A 20,647-nucleotide genomic window follows, 5' to 3' on the forward strand; every position below is an offset into this window, starting at 1 on the left:
GGGCTGGATTTTCACTCTCTCCCTATATAATGTCTTTTATCTTATTGTAATTAATGACCTTCTGGACACCCCAGGTCACTTCCTGTAGTAGGTAAGTAGTGAGGCGTCTTAGGGATCCATTAGGGATCTCCCTTCCCTTGTGTTGGGATCCCATTCAGCTCTATGGAGGGGATTGCCTCTTCTACAGGGGCCAGATTAACATCTTCCTCCCGTCATCAGTTCAGCCACTTTTCTAGCCTGACCTAGGACTCTAGCTTTTTCTTCTTCATTACAACACTGGGTGAGAATGACCATTCCATCCCTCCAGGTGAGGGAGAAGTTAAGACTAAGACACTTGAATTTGTCCCTAAAGTTTTGGGGGTTTTCAGAATATGAACCCAATCGTTCCCTACATTGCATAGTGTGTTGCATAGAAAAGGGAACACGAACTTGCATGGTTCCCCCTTCCTCATCTGGTACCTCTCTTTGGAGACAGATTTTGTCGGAGGGTAAACTTTCCTTCTGTGGAGGGTAAAGCTTACTACCTGATTGTAATCCCATAGGGGAAAGGGATGTATGGAAGCGGAGCTGAGGTGACTGTGACTTTCCCTCGGGTCTCGTGAAGTCCAGGGCTGCCTGAACTCCCCTTCCCCTGTCCTCTCTGTCCAAGCTGAGAGGATCAGGAGAAGGACAAGGGGATCTTTGGCTTTGGACCTTGCCAAAAGAACTTTGAAGAAGCCTGTGTCGGGGTCTCTGAGCTTGCACTGTCTCCTCTTCTGGGAATCCTGGTGGAGGGCCATAAAGGCCTGGACATTGGGAATCTCCTTTTATTTACCTTCAAGTTTGCATTATAGATTGAGCTGCAAAATGGTGTTAAGTCCAAGTGACCCTGACTGGGGCCATTTCCCCCCTCCTCCCAGGAAGTAAGTAGGCCAGTATCAAGTATAATATTTAATACATTTTCTTCTTTTTAGTTCATTCAGTTGGTATCCTTCCCAGTGGGCCAAAAGATAACCCAGCGGGGTGTGTAAAGGGAAGCTAGGCTTATTTCCTGTTTCGATGGTGGTATAGCCTATATCCTGTCACCAGGGGACCAGTACTGGGGTGGATGCTCCTCTATCTGACTCTAGAGGTCGTAAGCTCTCTCCTGGTCCCAGATTGCCTGATTGTATATGTGCCAAAGGAAATGCTCAGAGGTAAGCACAATCAGTGGGGATGTAAGGCTTGTCCTGAAAAGCTAATGAATCCCTAGACATATGTCTAGGGTATAAACTTCCACCCAAGACCGGGTGAGACTGTACTGAGCCTTGTCAGTCACTTCCACTTGGAAGCACTCAGCCAAATGAACAATCAAGTGACTGAATTTATAGACACAGGGCACCTGATGGAGGGGGTATATCTCCTGATTATCTCCCCGAGAAGAGAAAGCACAGTTGACGGGGAGAAGAGATTGCAGTCTCTCAGAAAGTCTCTCACGAAGACTCAGAACTTCATACTTGAATACTGATAGAGTAAATGGAAATACTTTGGGTCTTCAAAGGGAGGGAAAGAGGCCCGGTTAAGTAAGAAGGAAGGAGAGAGAGGAAAAAGGGGTTAGGGTTAGGAGAGAGAGAGGGAAAAAGGGGTGTCTTTACAGACATCTCCTGCCACCTGCAGACGCCCCGGCATTATGGGACTTTATCCTGGGCTTCCAGGGAAGGGAGGATTGGAGCTTGGCCCTACCAGTAACCAGAAACCAGACTGGAACCAGAATTTGAGTTCTCTGCCAACCAGAGGTGACCAGGTGCCAGCCCTCAGCTCAGACTGAGCCCCTTTTACCAGACTCCTGCGTCCAGTACCAAGGGACAAGGAAAAAAGTAGGATAGGAGGGGTTGAACAGGAGGATGAGAGGAAAGAAGGCTCTTGTTTTTTACCCAGTTGGGACATCCAGACAGTCATTTGTGTTGGGAAGATACCAGGGACCAGGGTCTGGGTTGTGGCTGCTGGGTCTGGTCCCCAGCAGGCAAGCTGGCCTTTGAGTGCCCTGAGGAGCTGGGACACCAGTCGCAATAAAAGGGTCCCTTCACGGTTGCCAGTTGCTGCAGGAAAGGAGACCCCTTCCTGGGCTTCAGACTGGGCTCTTGTCTAACGCTTGGAACGAAGTTGTTCAGGGAGATGTGCTGACAAAGGCAGAGACTTTACTGGAAGGTGGGCACCTGGTGGGAGGAGACAGTTGGACCTTGGAGGGCTGCCTGCCGCGCGGCTGCAGTCTTGGGTTTTATGCTGATGGGGTTCGTTTCTGGGTTGTCTTTGACCAATCACTCTGACTCAGGGTCCTTCCTGGGAGCACACAGGTTGCTCAACCAAGATGGATGTCAGCAAGAAGGATTCTGGGAGGTGGTGAGACACGTGGGGTCCCCTTTTTACCTTTTCTGAACGCTTCCCATTGGTGGTGGCTTGTTAGTTCCGTGTTCTTTCCTAGGATCTCCTGTCATAAAATAACTCACGCAAATTGTTACTATGGTGCCTGGCCAGAGTGAAGGGTTTTAGTCAATGTGCTTTCCCTAACATTTATGCTGACGAGAGATAGTGAAACCCGTCAGGACTCTGTGGGGCTCCTGGGCATGAAATCCTTTCTGTGTCCCCCGTTACTTGGCCTTCCCCGAATTCCAAAGGGCAGGGCTGGAAAGTTGCTAATCAGGGAAGGGAGGGGACGCAGAGACGAGGAAGGAGCAGCTAAGAGCAGCTGTGCAGCCTAGGGCCAGGGCTCCGGTTCTGCTTCACGGATACACAGCCGTGTCTTTGAGCTCCTTACAGAACTCAAACCCCCAACAAATGAAGATGTTAGCTTGACAAGCATCCTTCTTTCCAGAGAGGATCGCAGTTTGGTAACCCTGAGAACCAGAGACGCTCATCAGGGGGCCTCCCCCCGAGGCCAGGTTAAAGGAGGCAGGCCCTGCACACACCCTGGCCCTCTGCACAGCCGCTCCCTTGATCCACTGCTGCGAAACTCCTCACCAAACGCCTCGGGGTCAGGACACAGGGTTTTGAGGGCACAGCCCTGCCATGCCCCCCTTTGCCTGGTAAAGCAGTAAACTGTTCTTTTCTACTTCATCCAAAACTCTGTCTGAGATTCAAGTCAGCACCAGTGTACAGAGGACAAGTTTGCAGCATCAGTATTTTGTGGTGGCAAAACCTGCTCCCCTTCAGTTTGAAGAAGAAAGCACTTGTTGGGGATTTTCCATGGCTCTGCCCTTTGAGGCCTGGAGTTCACAGGGGGAAAGACCAGGGTGTCCCCTGAGCACTCCATCCCGCCTTCCCCTCCCTGCCTGGGGCTGGCTCATCGTATTGATGAGCAGTTTCTCTCCTTTGAAAAGGCCCAAGGGTTACTAGGATGAGTATGATTTTCACGTCGCCAGCTCCACGATGGCACAGTCTGGAACAAAACTCTCTCCTCTTCCCAGAGATTTTCCAGGAAAAACCCAGGACTCTACAGGAGCAGAGACTGGGGGTATTCGAGGGAGAAAGGAGAGGAAGGCGGGGACCCTCTGGTCAGTGGTCAGTTTGGGTGGCGGCAGCACAGGCTCTTCCTTCCTTCCTCCTCCTCCCGCTCGGCTCCTGGCTGGACACCAGGAGGCTCGCCCATGCCTCGCCCTCAGGCTTTGCTGAGGAGGAGGCCCCGCCTGGCAGGGGGGCTGGAGGACAGTCATTCTCATGCCCTCCCCCGCCCCCACCCCAGGATCCCCAGGAAATGGGAGCAGCTCCCCCAGGGCAGGAAGTGGAGACTTCAAAAAGAAGAAACAACCCTTTGGCTGACATAGCATTTGACTGAGTCATCCCACCAGATGGACCCAGAACAGTGAAAAATGTGGTCAACATAATTCCCCACATCAGATCTGCTGGTGCTGGGGCAGCAGACAGACCTTGGGAATGGAATAGGACTAAGCCCAGGCACAGAGGGGTGCTCTTGCATGGGGTGCTGATGAACTGGAATCTGAAACACACAAAACACCAAAGGAACACGGTGAATCCCTCTTGAGCTCCGGGATAGCTGGTGAAGAAAAAAGCACAGGCCCAAAGTTGTGTCACTTGCGCCAGAGTCCATGGTGCCAAACCTTGCCTCCTACTCGACTGCATTTCAGCCTTCCCTAGAATTTCCTAGGATTTCCTGGTCAGCACCAAGGAGGTGATATGCCCTGTGGGTGCTCTCCATCCCTGGAAGACGAGGGACATCTGACTGTTCCTCTCCCCTCCCCCCACCCTCAAGAGGAGCCATCCAGCCCCAGTAGCCTTTGCTTTCTTCAGCTAGTGATCTCCTTGCCCCATCTTCCTTCCTATAACTTCCACTTTGTGCTGCTCCTCTGAGCACCCTGGTGCTTGCTGGATGAGATGTCGCCAATTCATTAATTACCAAATAAAGTGGTTCAGTTCAGTTCAGTTCAGTCCCTCAGTCATGTCCGACTCTTTGCGACCCCATGGACTGCAGCACACCAGGCCTCCCTGTCCATCACCAACTCCCAGAGTTTACTCAAACTCATGTCCATCGAGTCAGTGAAGCCATCCAACCATCTCATCCTCTGTTGTCCCCTTCTCCTCCTGCCTTCAATCTATCGCAGCATCAGAGTCTTCTCAAATGAGTCAGCTCTTTGCATCAGGTGGCCAAAGTATTGGAGTTTCAGCTTCAGTCATCAGTCCTTCCAATGAACACCCAGGACTGATCTCCTTTAGGATGGACTGGTTGGTTCTCCTTGCAGTCCAAGGGACTCTCAAGAGTCTTCTCCAACACCACAGTTCAAAAGCATCAATTCTTCAGTCCTCAGCTTTCTTTATAATCCAATTCTCACATCCATACATGACTTTGTAAAGTGGTTAGAGCTTCAGATTTACTCAGTTGAATTTTGTTTTTTACATAAGTAAGATTTAGAATCCAGACAAAACAAAAGGTGAATAAATTTGACTACATAAACAGTTTTCAAAGTTGCATGACAAACACTCAATATACAAAGTACAAGCACTTGACAAATTGGGAACAAATGTTCAGAACATATACTCGGAAAAAGTGCCTGTAACTCTGATATGCCAAGAAGTCTGAAAGATGAGTAGGTTAGATGGAGAAAATACATGGACAGTTTATATTAAAAAATCCTAAACATATGAAAAAACATTGAAATCACTCATTAATAGAGAAATGCAATTAATATAAGACCAAGGTCTCCCTTCTTACCTCTCAAAGTGGCAAAACATTAAAAACTATGATAGCTTAGTTGGTAGAGAATCCACCTGCAATGCAGGAGACCTTGGTTCAATTCCTGGATCAGGAAGATCTGCTGGAGGAAGGAAAGGCTGTCCACCTCAGTATTCTTGGGCTTCCCTTGTGGCTCAGCTGGTAAAGATCTGCCTGCAATGTGGGAGACCTGGGTTTGATCCCTGGGTTGGGAAAATCCCCTGGAGAAGGGAATGGCTATCCCCTCCAGTATCCTGGCCTGGAGAATTCCATGGACTGTATAGTCCATGGGGTCTCAAAAAGTCAGACATGACTGAGCAACTTTCACTTTGTGACTCGTTCTGTTGAAGCTGCAGAGAACCCAGCATCCTCTTACAGCACCGGGGACCCTACATGGTGAACCCTGAAGTGGAATTGGGTCAGACAAAGATGTGTATGCACTGTCCTTTGACCAGCAACTCTGTTTTTAGGAACCTACCCTGAAGGTGGCTTAACAGGTGGTGCAGTGGTAGAGAATCAGCTTGCTAATGCAGGAGATGCAAGAGACATGGGTTTGATCCCTGGGTTTGGAAGATCCCCTGGAGAAGGGAATGGAAACCCACTCCTGTATTCTTGCCTGGGAAATTCCATGAACAGAGGAAACTGGAGGGCTACAGTCCACGGGGTCTCAAAGAACTGGACACAACTGAGCACAGAAACATACCCTGAAGATGCACTTTAAACAGTGGGAAACAGATATGCAAAGAGGATTCATTGCAGAAATGTTTGTAACCACAAAATGTTAGGAAAACCTAAATGTGCACACTTATGAGAGTGGCGTGTAGGCCTTGAAGAAAAAGGAGGAAGGTCACTCTAAGTGGATGGTGTGACTTCCAGGCATTATGTTAAGAGAAGAAGCACAGAAAGTCACCTATAGTAGTTCCTTTCTTCTAAGAAGGAAGATGACATGTGTCTGCTCATTTGTGGAAAAGAGACACAGGGCAGAGTAGGGAAAACTTGCCAAGTCTCGTGGAAAGAGGAACTTGGCAGGAAGCCACAGGCTCCTGACAGAAAGGGCCATGTGTGAAAGTGTGGTGACTGGACTTCCCTCTAGCTGTGGTCTGGGCTTGTGGATGTGAGAACTGACAAATATGTAAATCTGTGTGGTTAAGAGCTGGGAAAGGTCAGTTTTCATTCCCATCCCAAAGAAAGGCAATGCCAAAAAAAGTTCAAACTACTGCACAATTGCATTCATCTCACATGCAGCAAAGTAATGTTCAAAATTCTCCAAGCTAGGCTTCAATAGTACGTGAACTGAGAACTTCCAGATGTTCAAGCTGAATTTAGAAAAGGCAGAGGAACCAGAGATCAAATTGCCAACATCTGTTGGATCATAGAAAAAGTAAGAGAATTCCAGAAGAATATCTAACTCTGCTTCACTGACTACACTAAAACTTTTGACTGTGTGGCTCACAACAAACTGTGGAAAATTCTTCAATACCACCTCACCTGCCTCCTGAGAAATCTGTATGCAGGTCAAGAAGCAACAGTTAGAACCAGACATGGAACAATGAACTGTTTCCAAATCAGGAAAGGAGTACATCAAGGCTGCATACTGTCACCCTGCATTATTTAACTTAAATGCAGAGTACATCATGTGAAATGCCAGGCTGGATGAAGCACAAGCTAGAATCAAGATTGCTGGGAGAAATATCAATAACCTCAGATATGCAGATGACACCACCTTTATGGCAGAAAGGGAAGAAGAACTAAAGAGCATCTTGATAAAAGTGAAGGAGGAGAGTGAAAAAGCTGGCTTAAAACTCAACATTCAAAAAACTAAGACTGTGGTAATTAATTCTATCATTTCATGGCAAATAGGTGGGGAAAAAATGGAAACGGTGACAGACTTTATTTTCTTGGGCTCCAAAATCACTGCAGATGGTGACTGCAGCCATGAAATTAAAAGACTTGCTCCTTGGAAGGAAACCTATGACCAACTTAGACAGCATACTAAAAAGAGACATTACTTTGTTGACAAAGGTCCATCTAGTCAAAGCCATGGTTTCTCCAGTAGTCATGTATGGATGTGAAAGTTGGGCCATAAAGAAAGTTGAGCGCTGAAGAATTGATGCTTCTGAACTGTGGTGTTGAAGAAGACTCTTGAGAGTCTCTTGGACAGCAAAGAGATCAAACCAGTCAATCCTAAAGGAAATCAGTCCTGAATATTCATTGGAAGGACTGATGCTGAAGCTGAAGCTCCAATACTTTGGCCACCTGATGGGAAGAACTGACTCACTGGAAAAGACCCTGATGATGGGAAAGATTGCAGGCAGGAGGAGAAGGGGACGACAGAAGATGAGATGGTTGAATGGCATCACCGACTCAATGGACCTGAGTCTGAGCAAGCTCCAGGAGTTGGTGATGGACGGGGAAGCCTGGTGTGCTGCTGCCCATGGGGTCACAGAGAGTCAGACATGACTGAGCTACTGCATTGACTGAAGAACTTAGCGACCTCGCTGTTGAAGAAAGAGATTAGGAAAAGGTAAGAGAAGGCAGCGTTGGGAAGGGGTCCGTGGGTCTGCACACTTGTGGTCTGTAATCTACACCCAGAAAGATACAGAACAGAGGAAGTGGGATCTGTTACTACACACATGTGTATTTCCCGTCTCTGCTAAGAGTCCCAGAGGCAAGGAGCATGTGGTGCCCAGATCTTGGTTCCAAGACCATTTGTTCTCTAGTAAAGGAACCAGGCTCCCTGGAGAAATGGCCCATTCCAGGGCTGGGACAAGGAGCCCCCAAGATGGGCCTGGGGGCTCTTGTGGTGTCAGAACACAAGGAAGTACTCAAAAACACACACTAAACCGGATAACTGACTGTGGCTCAGATCATGAATTCCTTATTGCAAAATTCAGACTTAAATTGAAGAAAGTAAGGAAAACCACTAGACCATTCAGGTATGACCTAAATCAAATCCCTTATGATTATACAGTGGAAGTGACAAATAGATTCAAGGGGTTAGATCTGATAGAGTGCCAGAAGAACTATGGATGGAGGAGGTTCGTAACATTGTACAGGAGGCAGTGATTAAGACCATTCCCAAGAAAAAGAATTGCAAAAAGGCAAAATGGTTGTCTGAGGAGGCCTTACAAATAGCTGAGAAAAGAAGAGAAATGAAAGGCAAGGGATAAAAGGAAAGATATAGCCATCTGAATGCAGAGTTCCAAAGAATAGCCAGGAGAGATTAAAAAGCCTTCCTTGGTGATCAATGCAAAGAAATAGAGGAAAACAATAAAATGGGAAAGATTAGAGATCTCTTCAAGAAAATTAGAGATACCAAGGGAACATTTCATGCAAAGACAGGCACAATAAAGGACAGAAACAGTATGGACCTAACAGAAGCAGAAGATAAGAAGAGGTAGCAAGAATACACAGAACTATACATAAAAGATCTTCACGACCCAGATAATCATGATGGTGTGATCACTCACCTAGAGCCAGACATCCTGGAATGCAAAGTCAAGTGGGCCTCAGGAAGCATCACTATGAACCAAGCTAGTGGAGGTGATGGAATTCCAGTTGAGCTATTTCAAATCCTCAAAGATGATGCTGTGAAAGTGCTGCACTCAATATGCCAGCAAATTTGGAAAACTCAGCAGTAGCCACAGGACTGGAAAAAGGTCAGTTTTCACTCCAATCCCAAAGAAAGGCAATCCCAAAGAATGTGCAAACTACTGCACAATTGCACTTATATCACACGCTAGCAAAGTAATGCTCAAAATTCTCCAAGCCAGACTTCAACACTACATGAACCGAGAACTTCAGATGTTCCAGCTGGATTTAGAAAGGGCAGAGGAACCAGAGACCAAATTGCCAACATCCACTGGATCATCGAAAAAGCAAGAGAGTTCCAGAAAAAAAATCTACTTCTGCTCTATTGACTACGCCAAAGCCTTTGACTGTGTGGATCACAATAAACTGTGGAAAATTCTTCAAGAGATGGGAATACCAGACCACCTTACCCACCTACTGAGAAATCTATATGCAGGTCAAGAAGCAACAGTTAGAACTGACGTGGAGCAACGAACTGGTTCCAAATTGGGAAAGAAGTACGTCAAGGCTGTATATTGTCACCCTGCTTATTTAACTTATATGCAGAGTACATCATGCAAAATGCCAGGCTGGATGAAGCACAAGCTGGAAACAAGATTGCCAGGAGAAATATCAATAACCTCAGATATGCAGATGATACCATCCTTATGGCAGAAAGTGAAGAAGAAATAAAGAGCCTCTTGAATAAAGTGAAAGAGGAGAGTGAAAAAGTTGGCTTAAAACTCAACATTCAGAAAACGAAGGTCATGGCATCTAGTCCCCTCACTTAATGGCAAATAGATGTGGAAACATTGGAAACAGTGAGAGACTATTTTCTTGGGCTCCAAAATCACTGCAGATAGTGACTGTAGACATGAAATTAAAAGACGCTTGCTCCTTGGAAGAAAAGTTATGATCAACCTAGACAGCATATTATAAAGCAGAGGCATTACTTTGTCCACAAAGGTCTATCTAGTCAATGCTATGGTTTTTCCAGGAGTCATGTATAGATGTGAGAGTTGGACCATAAAGAAAGCTGAATACTGAAGAACTGATGCTTTTGAACTGTGGTGTTGGAGAAGACTCTTGAGAGTCCCTTGGACAGCAAGGAGATCAAACCAGATAGTCCTAAAGGAAATCCTGAATATTCATTGGAAGGACTAATGCTGAACCTAAAATTCCAATACTTTGGCCACCGGATGTGAAGAACTGACTCATGGAAAAGACCCTGATGCTGGAAAAGATTGAAGGCAGGAGATGAAGGTGATGGCAGAGGATGAGATGGTTGGATGGCATCACCAACTCGATGGACATGAGTTTGAGCAAGCCCTGGGAATTTGTGATGGATAGGGAAACCTTGCGTACTGCAGTCCATGGGGTCGCAAAGAGTCGAACAAGACTGAGCAACTGAACTGAACTGATGTGTAGCTGCTAATAGCCCCTGATATGTATGTGTTAATGCTACACCATAAGTTAAAATCTTAGGTAAAATTAGACAACTGCTACAACAAGTCTTCCAAGTTCTACACTAGTTTGTAGGCTTATTCTTCCCAGTTCCTCAGGAAGTTGGATCTATTTGTCTATTAAATTTCCAGCTATCACCCCTCCTACTTCTAACTGGGTTTGTTGCATCAAAATGGCAGACCAAGAGATTGAGATTTTAATCATACAATACTCAGATCCAGGACTTGTAACTCAAGTATTTCTAATTTGGTATTAATTCACCTGAAGAGTGAGGCAGGACTACACCTCATTTCAGCAGAAAGTAGTCAGAGCAGTCACCGCTCTGTTCCTTGAACAATCTGGGGAAAGATAAAACAGAAGTGGGTATTAAAAACCAGTACCCCTGAAACTAAGTTCCTCTGCCAAGTTTATGATGAATGCCTCTGTCTGAAACAATTATTTCCTTTCTATTCCAGCGTCTGCTCTCCTCAAGACTGAAGAGTGTCAGAAAGCAGGAGGCGGTGTGAAACCACGTGGGACCCTTCGAGGCTCCAGGGCATGAAAAGCTTTCTGTGTCCCCCTTTTCTTGACCTTCCCTTCCAAAGGGTAGGCTCAAACAGGTGTGAATCAGGGAAGGGAGGCAGGGTGCAGAGACAAAGGAGGAGCAGCCAAAAAACCAATAGTGCAGCCTGGGCTTTTCCTCAGCTTTCTGGTTTTGCCTCAAGGGGTAGATGTAACAATGTCTTTGGGCTCCTTACAGAACTCAAACCCCCAACAAATGAAGATGTTAGCCCGACAAGCTTCCTTCTTTCCAGAGAGGATCGGTTTGGTAACCCTGAGAACCAGAGACGCTCATCAGGGGACCACCAGAGGCCAGGTTAAAGGAGGCAGGCCCTGCACACACCCTAGCTCTCCGCACAGACGCACACTTGATCCACTGCTGCGAAACTCCTCACCAAACGCCTCGGGGTCAGGACACAGGGTTTTGAGGGCACAGCCCTGCCGTGTCCCCCTTTGCTTGGTAAAGCAATAAACTGTTCTTTTCTACTTCATCCAAAACTCTGTCTCTGAGATTCAATTCAGCACCAGTGTACAGAGGCCCAGTCTGCAGCGTCACCGTCACCGTCTCTCTCACCCTCAGTCATCAGGCAAAGTCAAGAGAACTACAGGCACTGTCAAGCTTAAAATGTCTAACTTTGCCCAAACTACTGGACTCCCCAGGCCTAAGGTCTTGCTGACCATTCAAAGGACCCCATTTGGGAATCATAAACTCACTCCACAGCAGAGTCATCAGCAGAGGCAGCAGACTGATGTTCAGGGTCCGACCTTCTGCTGATCCCTTGCCCTGTGCCAGTGCGACCGGCTACTGTAAGTCTCCAGTCCTTATGCTCAGGCTTGTCATCAACAGGCTGAAGAGCTTTCCTAGTTCCAATTCAAAGGATCCTGCTGGTCAATCTAGAGCTCCATGACTGCGTCTTCTGGAAACTTCACCAGAGGAAGACCGCTTTTGATGTCATGGGAAGGGACCTTACTGACCACCAACACAGCTGCGAAATTAGTTATGGAGTCTTGGGTACACATCTCATAGCTAAAAAAGTCCCACTTGACATCTGGTCCTGTGCAGACACTGGGGACCTCCAGATCAAACAGACAAGGAGAAGTGGTGTCTGCTACCCATGACACTGGACCAAGGCTTCAGACTCTAAAGTGCAAAACCCTTTCTTACTCTTTCCTTTACTCTGGCATTGAAACTGAGTCCCCCTTAAACTGAATTTCTCTGCGGAGTTTATGATGAACCTCTCTATCCAAAAATTTACTCCTTTTCCTGTCTCCCACCACCCCATTCCCCTCAGGATCAAGGGGGTATCAAAGAAAAGGGAGGACTGAAGTGAAGTAGGGTCCTGTGGGGCCCTTCTGAGTGCAAATATCCCCTGCGTCCTCTTGCTTCTTGCTTGTAGAAAAAGGCTTTGGCCTCCCAGGCCCTCCAGTGTTCCAAAGAGCAGGAAAGGTAGTTAGTTACTAATTAGGGAAATGAGGGAGTGCAGAAACAGAGGAAAATCAGTTAGAGGAGGAAAGTAATGACAACAGTTCAGGATAAACAGAGTCCTAGCTACTCCTCAAGGGGTGCACACAACAATTTGCCAGAATTCTTTGTTCTTAGGGAATGAAGACCCACCTGCCTCTTTGTTCGAGGATCTTGGCATCCATCTCTGCTGCTGCTGCTTTAACCTCTGAGTCGTAAGCCTCTGCTCAGCCTTGTGTACACACGTTAGTCGCTGAAGGAATTCTGCCCACAGCTTGCAGTGTACATGGCAGCCCCCTTTCAAAGAAACCCACATGGTGATAAGGAAATGTGAGCAAGAAAAATAAACATCTGTTTATTTGATCTGAAGGAGCATCATGACCAGATGAGATTAATGTCAACTGGAGTCAACTGACCAACAAAAAAGACCATGGACTGTGGCCTCTTCCTCTTCCTGACCTCATCTTTGCAGGCTTCCCACTTTCCTGTTATGAGAGCAGTCTGCATTAAGATGGTTCTTAGGATATTAGTCTGCCATCTTCTCGGTTTGCATGCTTCTGAACAAAGTCACTATTCTTCCCTAACACCTTTCTCTCAACCCACTAGCCAGTCCTGTGAGCTTGGATGAGGTTACAGTTACAGATATTGTCCTCATCAGTATCTCCTGGGCTTTGGCCTTTCATCCTACTGAATGTGTCACCCAAGAGAATGATTTGTCCATGATACTGGAGACCCCTGGTCCTCCCTGAGGCCAGTTTCTTTTCTATTCCAAATGTCACTGTAAACTACAAAAGACCCCTTGGAAATCTCTTACTGAGTTCAGCTCTTACTGTTACTGAGTCCAAGCTTGTATGTTCACCACATGACAGGCCAATACATCAAGAAACCAGGTGTTGGGACAACACATAGTAGCTTTGTTTGCACAGATGAAGAAGATGTCAGGCTCATGTTCCAAAGAATCATCTTCCCTGAGTTAGAATTCAGGTTTCTTTTATACTAAAAGGGGAGGGGTTGTTGCAGCCTTCTTCCAGACCTTGGAGGGGATGTGATAACTCTTTGTTCTTGGAGCTGCCTGTATAGTTCTGGTCCCAATGTCTCTGTAAACCTCCAGCGAGACAAGTGTTATTCTCTGTTCTGTAGCCTCTTCTCCTCTCTTTGAATGAAACATTGTTGTGCCTTTAAAGGTCTAGCCTGGGCGGCAGAGCCTTGAGAAAGGGCTGTTATGTATATTTCAGGCTATAGGCAACGTTCGTTTATTTTTTAATTTTTAAATATTTGGCTGCCAGGTCACACGACTTGTGGGATCTCAGGTCCCCAACCAGGGACTGAACAATGAGGGCACGGAGTCCTAAACACTGGACCACCGGGGAATTCCCAAGGCAACATTCTTTCAGCTTTGAGGAGCTGGGGTGCAGAGCCAGCACCACAAAGCTTAGAGCTAAGGCACTAACTCTGATGTGCAGTCGGGTTTGTTCTTTGTTGCCTCTTGTGTCTTGTTTCAGCCTGTGTCCAGTCGTGACTGCACTTGGGCTTTTGCACAAACACCTGAACCTTGGTGTGTTTGCACCCTCGGCTTCCCGTGGTTCTCTAGGTCAGAGCTGCCACCGCAGCCGAGAAATCTCTCCAGCAGCACTCACGTTGGCCAGGTGTTGAGAACGACTCCTTATTTCAGACTAGAAGATTTCTTACCACGTGTGCTTAAAATCTGATTGACCCCTGGCTTAAAAAACAGGTAAGCACAGCCAGCAGGCCCTGTGAACAAATCCGTGAACAAATCCATTAACAACGTGCCCTGATGGGAGGGGCCTAGGCTCACTTCTGCCTGGGGTGGTTATCACCCTTCTTGGGCCGCTAGAAGCCTAGATGCTGGGACACAGCCAAGGCAGTGCCTAGTAGGTTGTCGAGTTAGTGCCCTTAGCTTTCCACAAAGACCCTCCTTGGTCAACTCCCCTGGATCCACATTGAGTTTAGGAAGGACCCACCAGGAGGCCTTCATGACTCAGGATTCCCTCCTGTGGAGGGTAGGAGTAAGTGTAAATGAGGATGTGATCAGAAACCTTTCCTTAACTTGAGTCACTCCAAAGATGAGAAACACTACACAAACCAAACAGGAACATTCTGCAAAATAACTGATGGATACTCTTCAGATGTATTATGATCATGAAGGGCAAGGAAGCACTGAAGCTTGTTATAGGCTGGAGGAGGCTGGGAGGAATAACTAAACGCAACACTGGGTCCTGGAACAGAAAAAGGACATTGGTGAAAATACTGGTGACGTTTGAACACGGTCTTCAGCTTGGTCCATAGCATCGTGCCCGTGTTAGTCTCCCAGCTTGATGGTGGTGCCGGAGGACCCGGCTGCAGAGTTTCAGCGGCTCTCGGCACTGCCCGCGTGTCTGAAATCGCTTCAAGACACAAAACTGGGGAAAGTCAACCCTGGGCTTGGTGAAACGCGTAACCGGTGCTAGGATAAGCAGGCTGGAGCCTAGAGGCAGCATGCCTGGGCACCTAGGCCTGCTCTACTACTGTCCAGCCATGTGATGCTAGAGAGGTTAGCTAATGCCTCCATTGCTTCTTTTCTAAAATGAGGAAAATAGCTGCACTTATCTGATCAGGTTGTTGAGAGGTTAAGTCTATGTAGATACGTGAAGCATTCAGAGCAGTGTTTGGTGTGGACTGAGTCTCTGGAAGGGCTGGCTCTTACCACTCTTCTGATGAGCAGAACCGAAGACAGGGATGGACCCCTGAAAGGCAGGTGGGTGTGTGCGGTGTCAGTCTAGAGTGGTCCTGAGAGGTGACGGGACATGCAGGAGGCGGGGATGAAGAAGGAGCTGCGCTGTTGGGAAAGAAGCGCCTCGTGTCCTGGGATAGAAGGAGAAAGGAAATGAGAGGAAGGAATGCTTGAGGAAGAAGAAAGATGAAGGGCTTCAGACTGAGGATCACAAAGAGGCAAGATAAGAAATAACCCACACTTAGGTGTGCTGCCGTGACATTTAAGAGGATCAGAGAAAAGTGTCCAAAAAGAAGGTTCCACAGAGAAGGAACAGACCACATACATGGGAACAAGAATCATACTGATCCCAGATTTCTGAACAAACCATATAAGAAGATATGGGGTGATATTTTAAAGAATTACAAGTAAAAAAAAATAAAATTAAATATTCAGCCAAATTGTCATTCAAATGTAAAAATATAACAAAGATATTTCCAGAAAGCCTCAGAATGTGCCCCTCTCAAACACCTACGTTGATAACATTCTTGAAGCAGGAACTGCAAAAGAGGAAAAACACACCCAGGAAAATCCACAAGCCATAAAGGAAGTGAGGGGCCAAACATCTTTGCAAAACCTTTTCCTGTTTTATGAACAAACCACCACCAACAAAAAGGCAGGAACAAAGGGCAAGAGGGCAGCCGTACAAGCCCCACATAAAATTCTGGGCAATGCCAGGGTCACAGGGCACGAGAAGGGACACCGAACAGTGAAGGCATTGGGGACCTCGACGCTCGGTGCTGGGAGCAGACGGAGGCTGCAGACACCGCAGCACATGGGTGCCCTCCACCCCGACGGCTGTGGGCAGAGTAGGTGCTTAGTGTTCATTGGTGAGTGAGTGAATATAACTTTTCATGAAAGTCATAAATTTAAAAAGAAGATCCAACAAATGAAAATCAACAAAAATGGAGAAAGAAACAGGAGAGTAGAGCAAATAGCAAACTTGAGAAATAAGACAGAAATGAGTCCCGACAGAAGCACTATCACATGAATTAAAAACAGAGACCCAACAGGGCATATAATTAATAAAAGACCCAGAAATATGGAGAAATCTCTGTCTCTGAAATTGCATTTATTTTTTAATTTTTATTTCTTTTGATGTGGACCATTTTCAAAGTCTTTATTGAATTTGTTACAATGTTGCTTCTGTTTTCTGGCCCTGAGGCATGGGGGAATCTTAATTCCCCATGCAGGGATGGAGCCCACACCCTCTGCATTGGAAAGCAAAGTCCTCACCACTAGACGGCCAGGGAAGGCCCTGAAACTGGATTGAGGTGATTCCTTGCCAAAATCATCAGGATCCTCTCTGAGGTGAGGTGCCCTCTCAGGCCTGAGACCAACTGTGGACCCATAGAGGCAGGAAAACTTGGTTGAGGATCAGCAGGAAAAACATCACAGAAACTCTGAATACTGGAATTTCCAGATAGTGAACCAGCCATGCTTACTAAGCTCTTGGAGGTAAACAAAATATTTTAGCAGGAATAGTAAGCCCTTAAAAGTCACTTTACAGAACTGAAAAGATACTAATTAGAAATCATAGAACTGGAAGATACTGTAACGGAAATAAGAATCACTGGGGGGTTTATAACGCCTGCAGCACACGTGGAGCGAACCTGCATGAGTCTCAGATCTCATGGAAACCCTGCTTCCAGGTGAGGCTGACGCTGCTGCCCAGGACCTTCCCTTTGAGAAGACGGTTGAAAAGAACCGTGCAGACAGTGGATGAAGCCGCAGACAGCAACGAGAGACAGGGGACAGTGAAAACTTTTAATCTGTGTTTAATTGGAGGTCCAGAAGGAGAGGAAGTGGAGAGTGGAGGAAGTCAGTGTTTGAGTGTACACGAGGTGAGAATGTCCTCAAACTGCTGGAAGACCAGCCCGCAGGTGTAAGTGCCGGAGAAGTCTCTGCCGGAACAAACACAGACACGTCCACACCTCTGCACAACATGTAAATCTGTAGCAAACAAAAGGTGTAAACAAAGTCATAGACACTCTGGTAACGATCCAGATCTCCTGATAAGGAGTAACAGCTCCAGGGTAGCTGACATCACAGAAAGTGCAGAAGCAGAAGCTAGTGGCCTGTGTGTTCAGCTCAGACCTAAAATTCTTTACTGTGTGAAAGTATTCTTCAAGAATGAGGTAAGATTTCTTTTTTTGGAAAACAAAAATTGAGGGGCTTTGGCCACCAGCAAGCCCCCACCAAAGGGAGGTCTTCACACCAAAGGGAAAGGATTTCGATGGACTGGGTGTGAAGGGGTGAGAAGCCACAAGACCTGTATGTGGTCTGTCAACTGACCGTAATGGCAACAACGATCACATTGTTATGTGTTAGAAAATGAGAAATTAAAGAGCACGGAACGATCGCATAATCAGGAGGGAGGTAGGCCCTTCGTCCCGTCGTCAGGCAGGGAGGCACCTCAGTGTCTCAGAGTGATGTGATCATTGTAAGCAACCCCCACTCAAATAACAGGAAAGTGGGGTGGAGTATCCACACTTTTGGATAAATCATAAAATAACAAACATTAGCCTAACTAGAGATATTTTGGAATTAGTAAGAGAGTCTGGTGAGGATGCTGGATGCAAAGTTCACATACAAACACTGGCTGTATCTCTGTCTCCAGCCAGTGGCCGTGAAGCATGAGGAAAGTTGCCAGCCTTCTCTAGTGGGTGGATTGCAGAAGTGGCCCCGAGTCTCCAGCCCACGCCATCCCCCCCACAAGGGTCCTGGATGAGGAGCCACTGTGGCCGCTTTTGCAGACCTCTTTCTACAGGTGTCTGTTTAATGTGCATGGGGGGAGCCACGCAGCCAGTCCCCAGACTGCACTGCAGAGCCCCTCACGCACCTCTGTCTCCGTGGGGACTCTGCTGTGGCCCGAAGAGCAAGCCCCACCTGACATGCTGGAGGATGAGCATGCCCACAGATGGAATGGCACTGTCCCCTCAACACGCAGCTGGCAGCAGATGATGATGGGCCCGGCCAAGGCCAACCGAGGCTGGTCCAGGTCAGTGGGAGCCCCTGGACTCTTGGGCAAAAGCAAACACTTATTGGTATATACCACTGAGGTTTTGTGGCTGGTCATTACACAACTTTGTTGTGGCAATAGATAATTGAAACCAGAAAGAGACAGCGTTACACAACCCCCAGAGCAGCTACCCTTGGTTTCAGGCAGACTCTCAGCAGCAGCATTGTCCCTTGCGGCCACCAACGGCAAGTGGCTCTGCCCTCGGACAGGAGATAGACAGGCTGTGGAACAGTTACACCGAGGACACGCCAGCCAGGGCCAGGCTCAGAGTGTGGTGCTGAGAAGGAGGAAAGACACCAGAGAGCACAGCATCCTTTCACTATGTTTTGCTATTTTGCTGTTTCTAGTCACTAAGTCATGTCCGACTCTGGTGAATCCTAGAATGGTAACCTTCCAGGCTCCTCTGCCCCATGAATTCAAAATAGGCAAATTAGTGTTCAGGTTCAACCTGCGCTGAATTAGGCTCAGTTTAACCTCCACTTAGGGGTTAAAGGTCGCATCAAGGGCAAGCATGTGCACAGCATAAAGGCCCAGAGAGTGGTGAGCTTGGCAGGGCCAGCATGGGGCTCCTCATAGGGCGGTGGCAGTGGGTGACCTGTGAACCAGTAGTTTTGCAGGCGTTTGCATTTTAGCAATTGCGAGGCAGAGCTCTCATGTTTCTCACATTTGGGGGTATTTGTGAAATTTCACAGCAAGGAAAGGCTGAAAGTACATGCACCTAACAATGCAGGTAGCACGCAGGTGCCAACAGACGGAAACGCTGGGAGCAGGGGATTCGTTAGCAACTGTTTTCCTAAGGTCATCAAAATTCTACCAGGAGAATGCCTGGGAAAACATGAAGGCAAGGCCATGAGATGAGCTGGGGCCCCAGCTGACCACTAGGAAGGGTGCATGGGTTAGGCTGTGGCACGGCCAGCCCCAAGTCCCTGTGTCCTGATCTGACTGCATCCCCAGTAAGGGCCCGGGGTTTCACCTCCCTCAGTCAGGTAGGGACCAGGGAAGGTGGCCTCCAGGCTGGACGCAGAGGAAGGGCACCAGGGACTCCCAGCCTGGCTGCAGTTGGACCTGGCAGGATGGAGCCCCACGTTCACACCTGGCCAAGAAGACCTCGGGATCCTCCTTCCTGTGTCCCCTGGGGGACTATCTCGAAGCCTCCTCCAGCCCCATGAAGACTGAGAGTGATGCAAAGGAGGCCTGGAGAGGCCTCGCGTCAAGTGGGAGGGCTCTGGGCTAAAACAAGGGGCCCCTGGGCCCACACTCGCAGCACAGACCGGGGAGCAGAGGGGGCATGGTCCTGCAGTCCTGGCAGCCATGCTGAGGAGCTGGCCCTGAGCGCGCTCATTCCTTGGCAAGACTGGAGGGCGCACCCCACTTGCTGTTCTCACGGCCCTCGGAGACCCCAAGGCTTTCCCAGCCCCTTCTCCCCACAGAGAGTCAGGGGCCCCAGGATTATTGTAGGTCTCAAGCCAGCACAGAGTCTTCGGGTCCAGGCTGGTGCTTTTAGGGGGACAGGAGAACTCTCATATATGCGGTCAACTTTGAAAACTTGAAGTTCATTCAGGTTTAGGTGTCACTCACGCCTGGCGCTCCTTTCCCCACAGTGCTCGTTTCTGCCTTTCTTCACTGTTTCAGCCTCGGTCCTTCACGCCCGCCTCCCCTGCCGCCCCACAATGCAGGCATCTGATGTGCCAGGCTGCGGCGGGCAAGCGGCCCCCAGCTGGAGAACAACTGGAGAGTCTTTGTCATTTTATGTTTTACTGCTGGGGTTGAGGCGCTGGCACTCTTCACACTCCAGCCTCCCTGGACTTTCTCTGTTTCTTTTCATCCGATCTCGCCACCAGCCCTTCTCTCTGAGTTCAGAGGCCAGAACAGGCAGAGCAGCAAACAGCATGTGGTGGGTATTTCTGCCCAACACCTGGTCCCAGGGGTACAAGGCTCTAGGTTCCAGGCCCGCTTTCCTAACATCGCCAGCAGCCGGGTGCCCCATCCCCTTGCTGCTTGTATCAGGCAGGGCTCTCCAGATAAAAGGTCTGCTCTGGAGGGGCTGGGGAGGCAGCCAGGCCCATGGAAGGCGGGCCTCTCTGCTCTACCTTCTACTAAGCCCTCTGAGGGGCCGCACAGGCCCCCTACACTGGGGAGGGGTCTGCTTCACTCAGCCCACCTTTCAAAGCAAAGCTCATCCAGAAACACCCCCAGACCCCCAGGATAACCTCTGACCAAAGCTCTGGGCCCTGCGTCTCAGTCAGGCTGAGGCACAACATTCAGAGCACACGACTTCACTGGGTTGATCCTTCCAGCCGCTGGGAACACGGTTTTGTTGTTCTCTCCTGGCCCGAGGCCACAGGTACTGGGCTTCCCCGCGTAGGTCAGGGTAAGCTGGACTGCGTCGAGGCGACAATGACCCTGATTCCAGTGCCAGCCAAGAAAGCTCTGTTCCTGCCACCACTAGATGTGTGTGGGCGGCCGTGGGTGGTAGGTCCCTCTCACCCAGGGACCCAGGAGCCCTGGGGCTGGGGTGAGGGGCCGCAGGGATATGGGCAGTCCTTGTGGTGTTCGTGAGTGACCCACACCTACACCTGTGTCCCGGGTGCTGTGGGACTTGGAAGGGTGGGGGCGGGGGGTGGCACGTGGGCAGAG

At 48.4% G+C, this 20,647-nt stretch overlaps 1 long non-coding RNA gene across 1 annotated transcript in view; it reads left to right on the top strand.

Annotated features, from left to right (window-relative positions):
• The window catches only part of LOC110149626 (uncharacterized), a 44,896-nt gene extending 24,281 nt beyond the window's left edge, over positions 1-20,615 (top strand). The window contains exons 2-3 of the long non-coding RNA XR_002317515.2: positions 10,672-13,950; positions 17,609-20,615. This is a non-coding gene — a long non-coding RNA (uncharacterized lncRNA). The remainder of the gene's footprint in view (positions 1-10,671; positions 13,951-17,608) is intronic.
• The last annotated feature ends 32 nt before the right edge of the window (positions 20,616-20,647 follow it).

The sequence above is a fragment of the Odocoileus virginianus genome, chromosome 28 (genome assembly GCF_023699985.2).
Source record: "Odocoileus virginianus isolate 20LAN1187 ecotype Illinois chromosome 28, Ovbor_1.2, whole genome shotgun sequence".
NCBI lineage: Eukaryota > Metazoa > Chordata > Mammalia > Artiodactyla > Cervidae > Odocoileus > Odocoileus virginianus.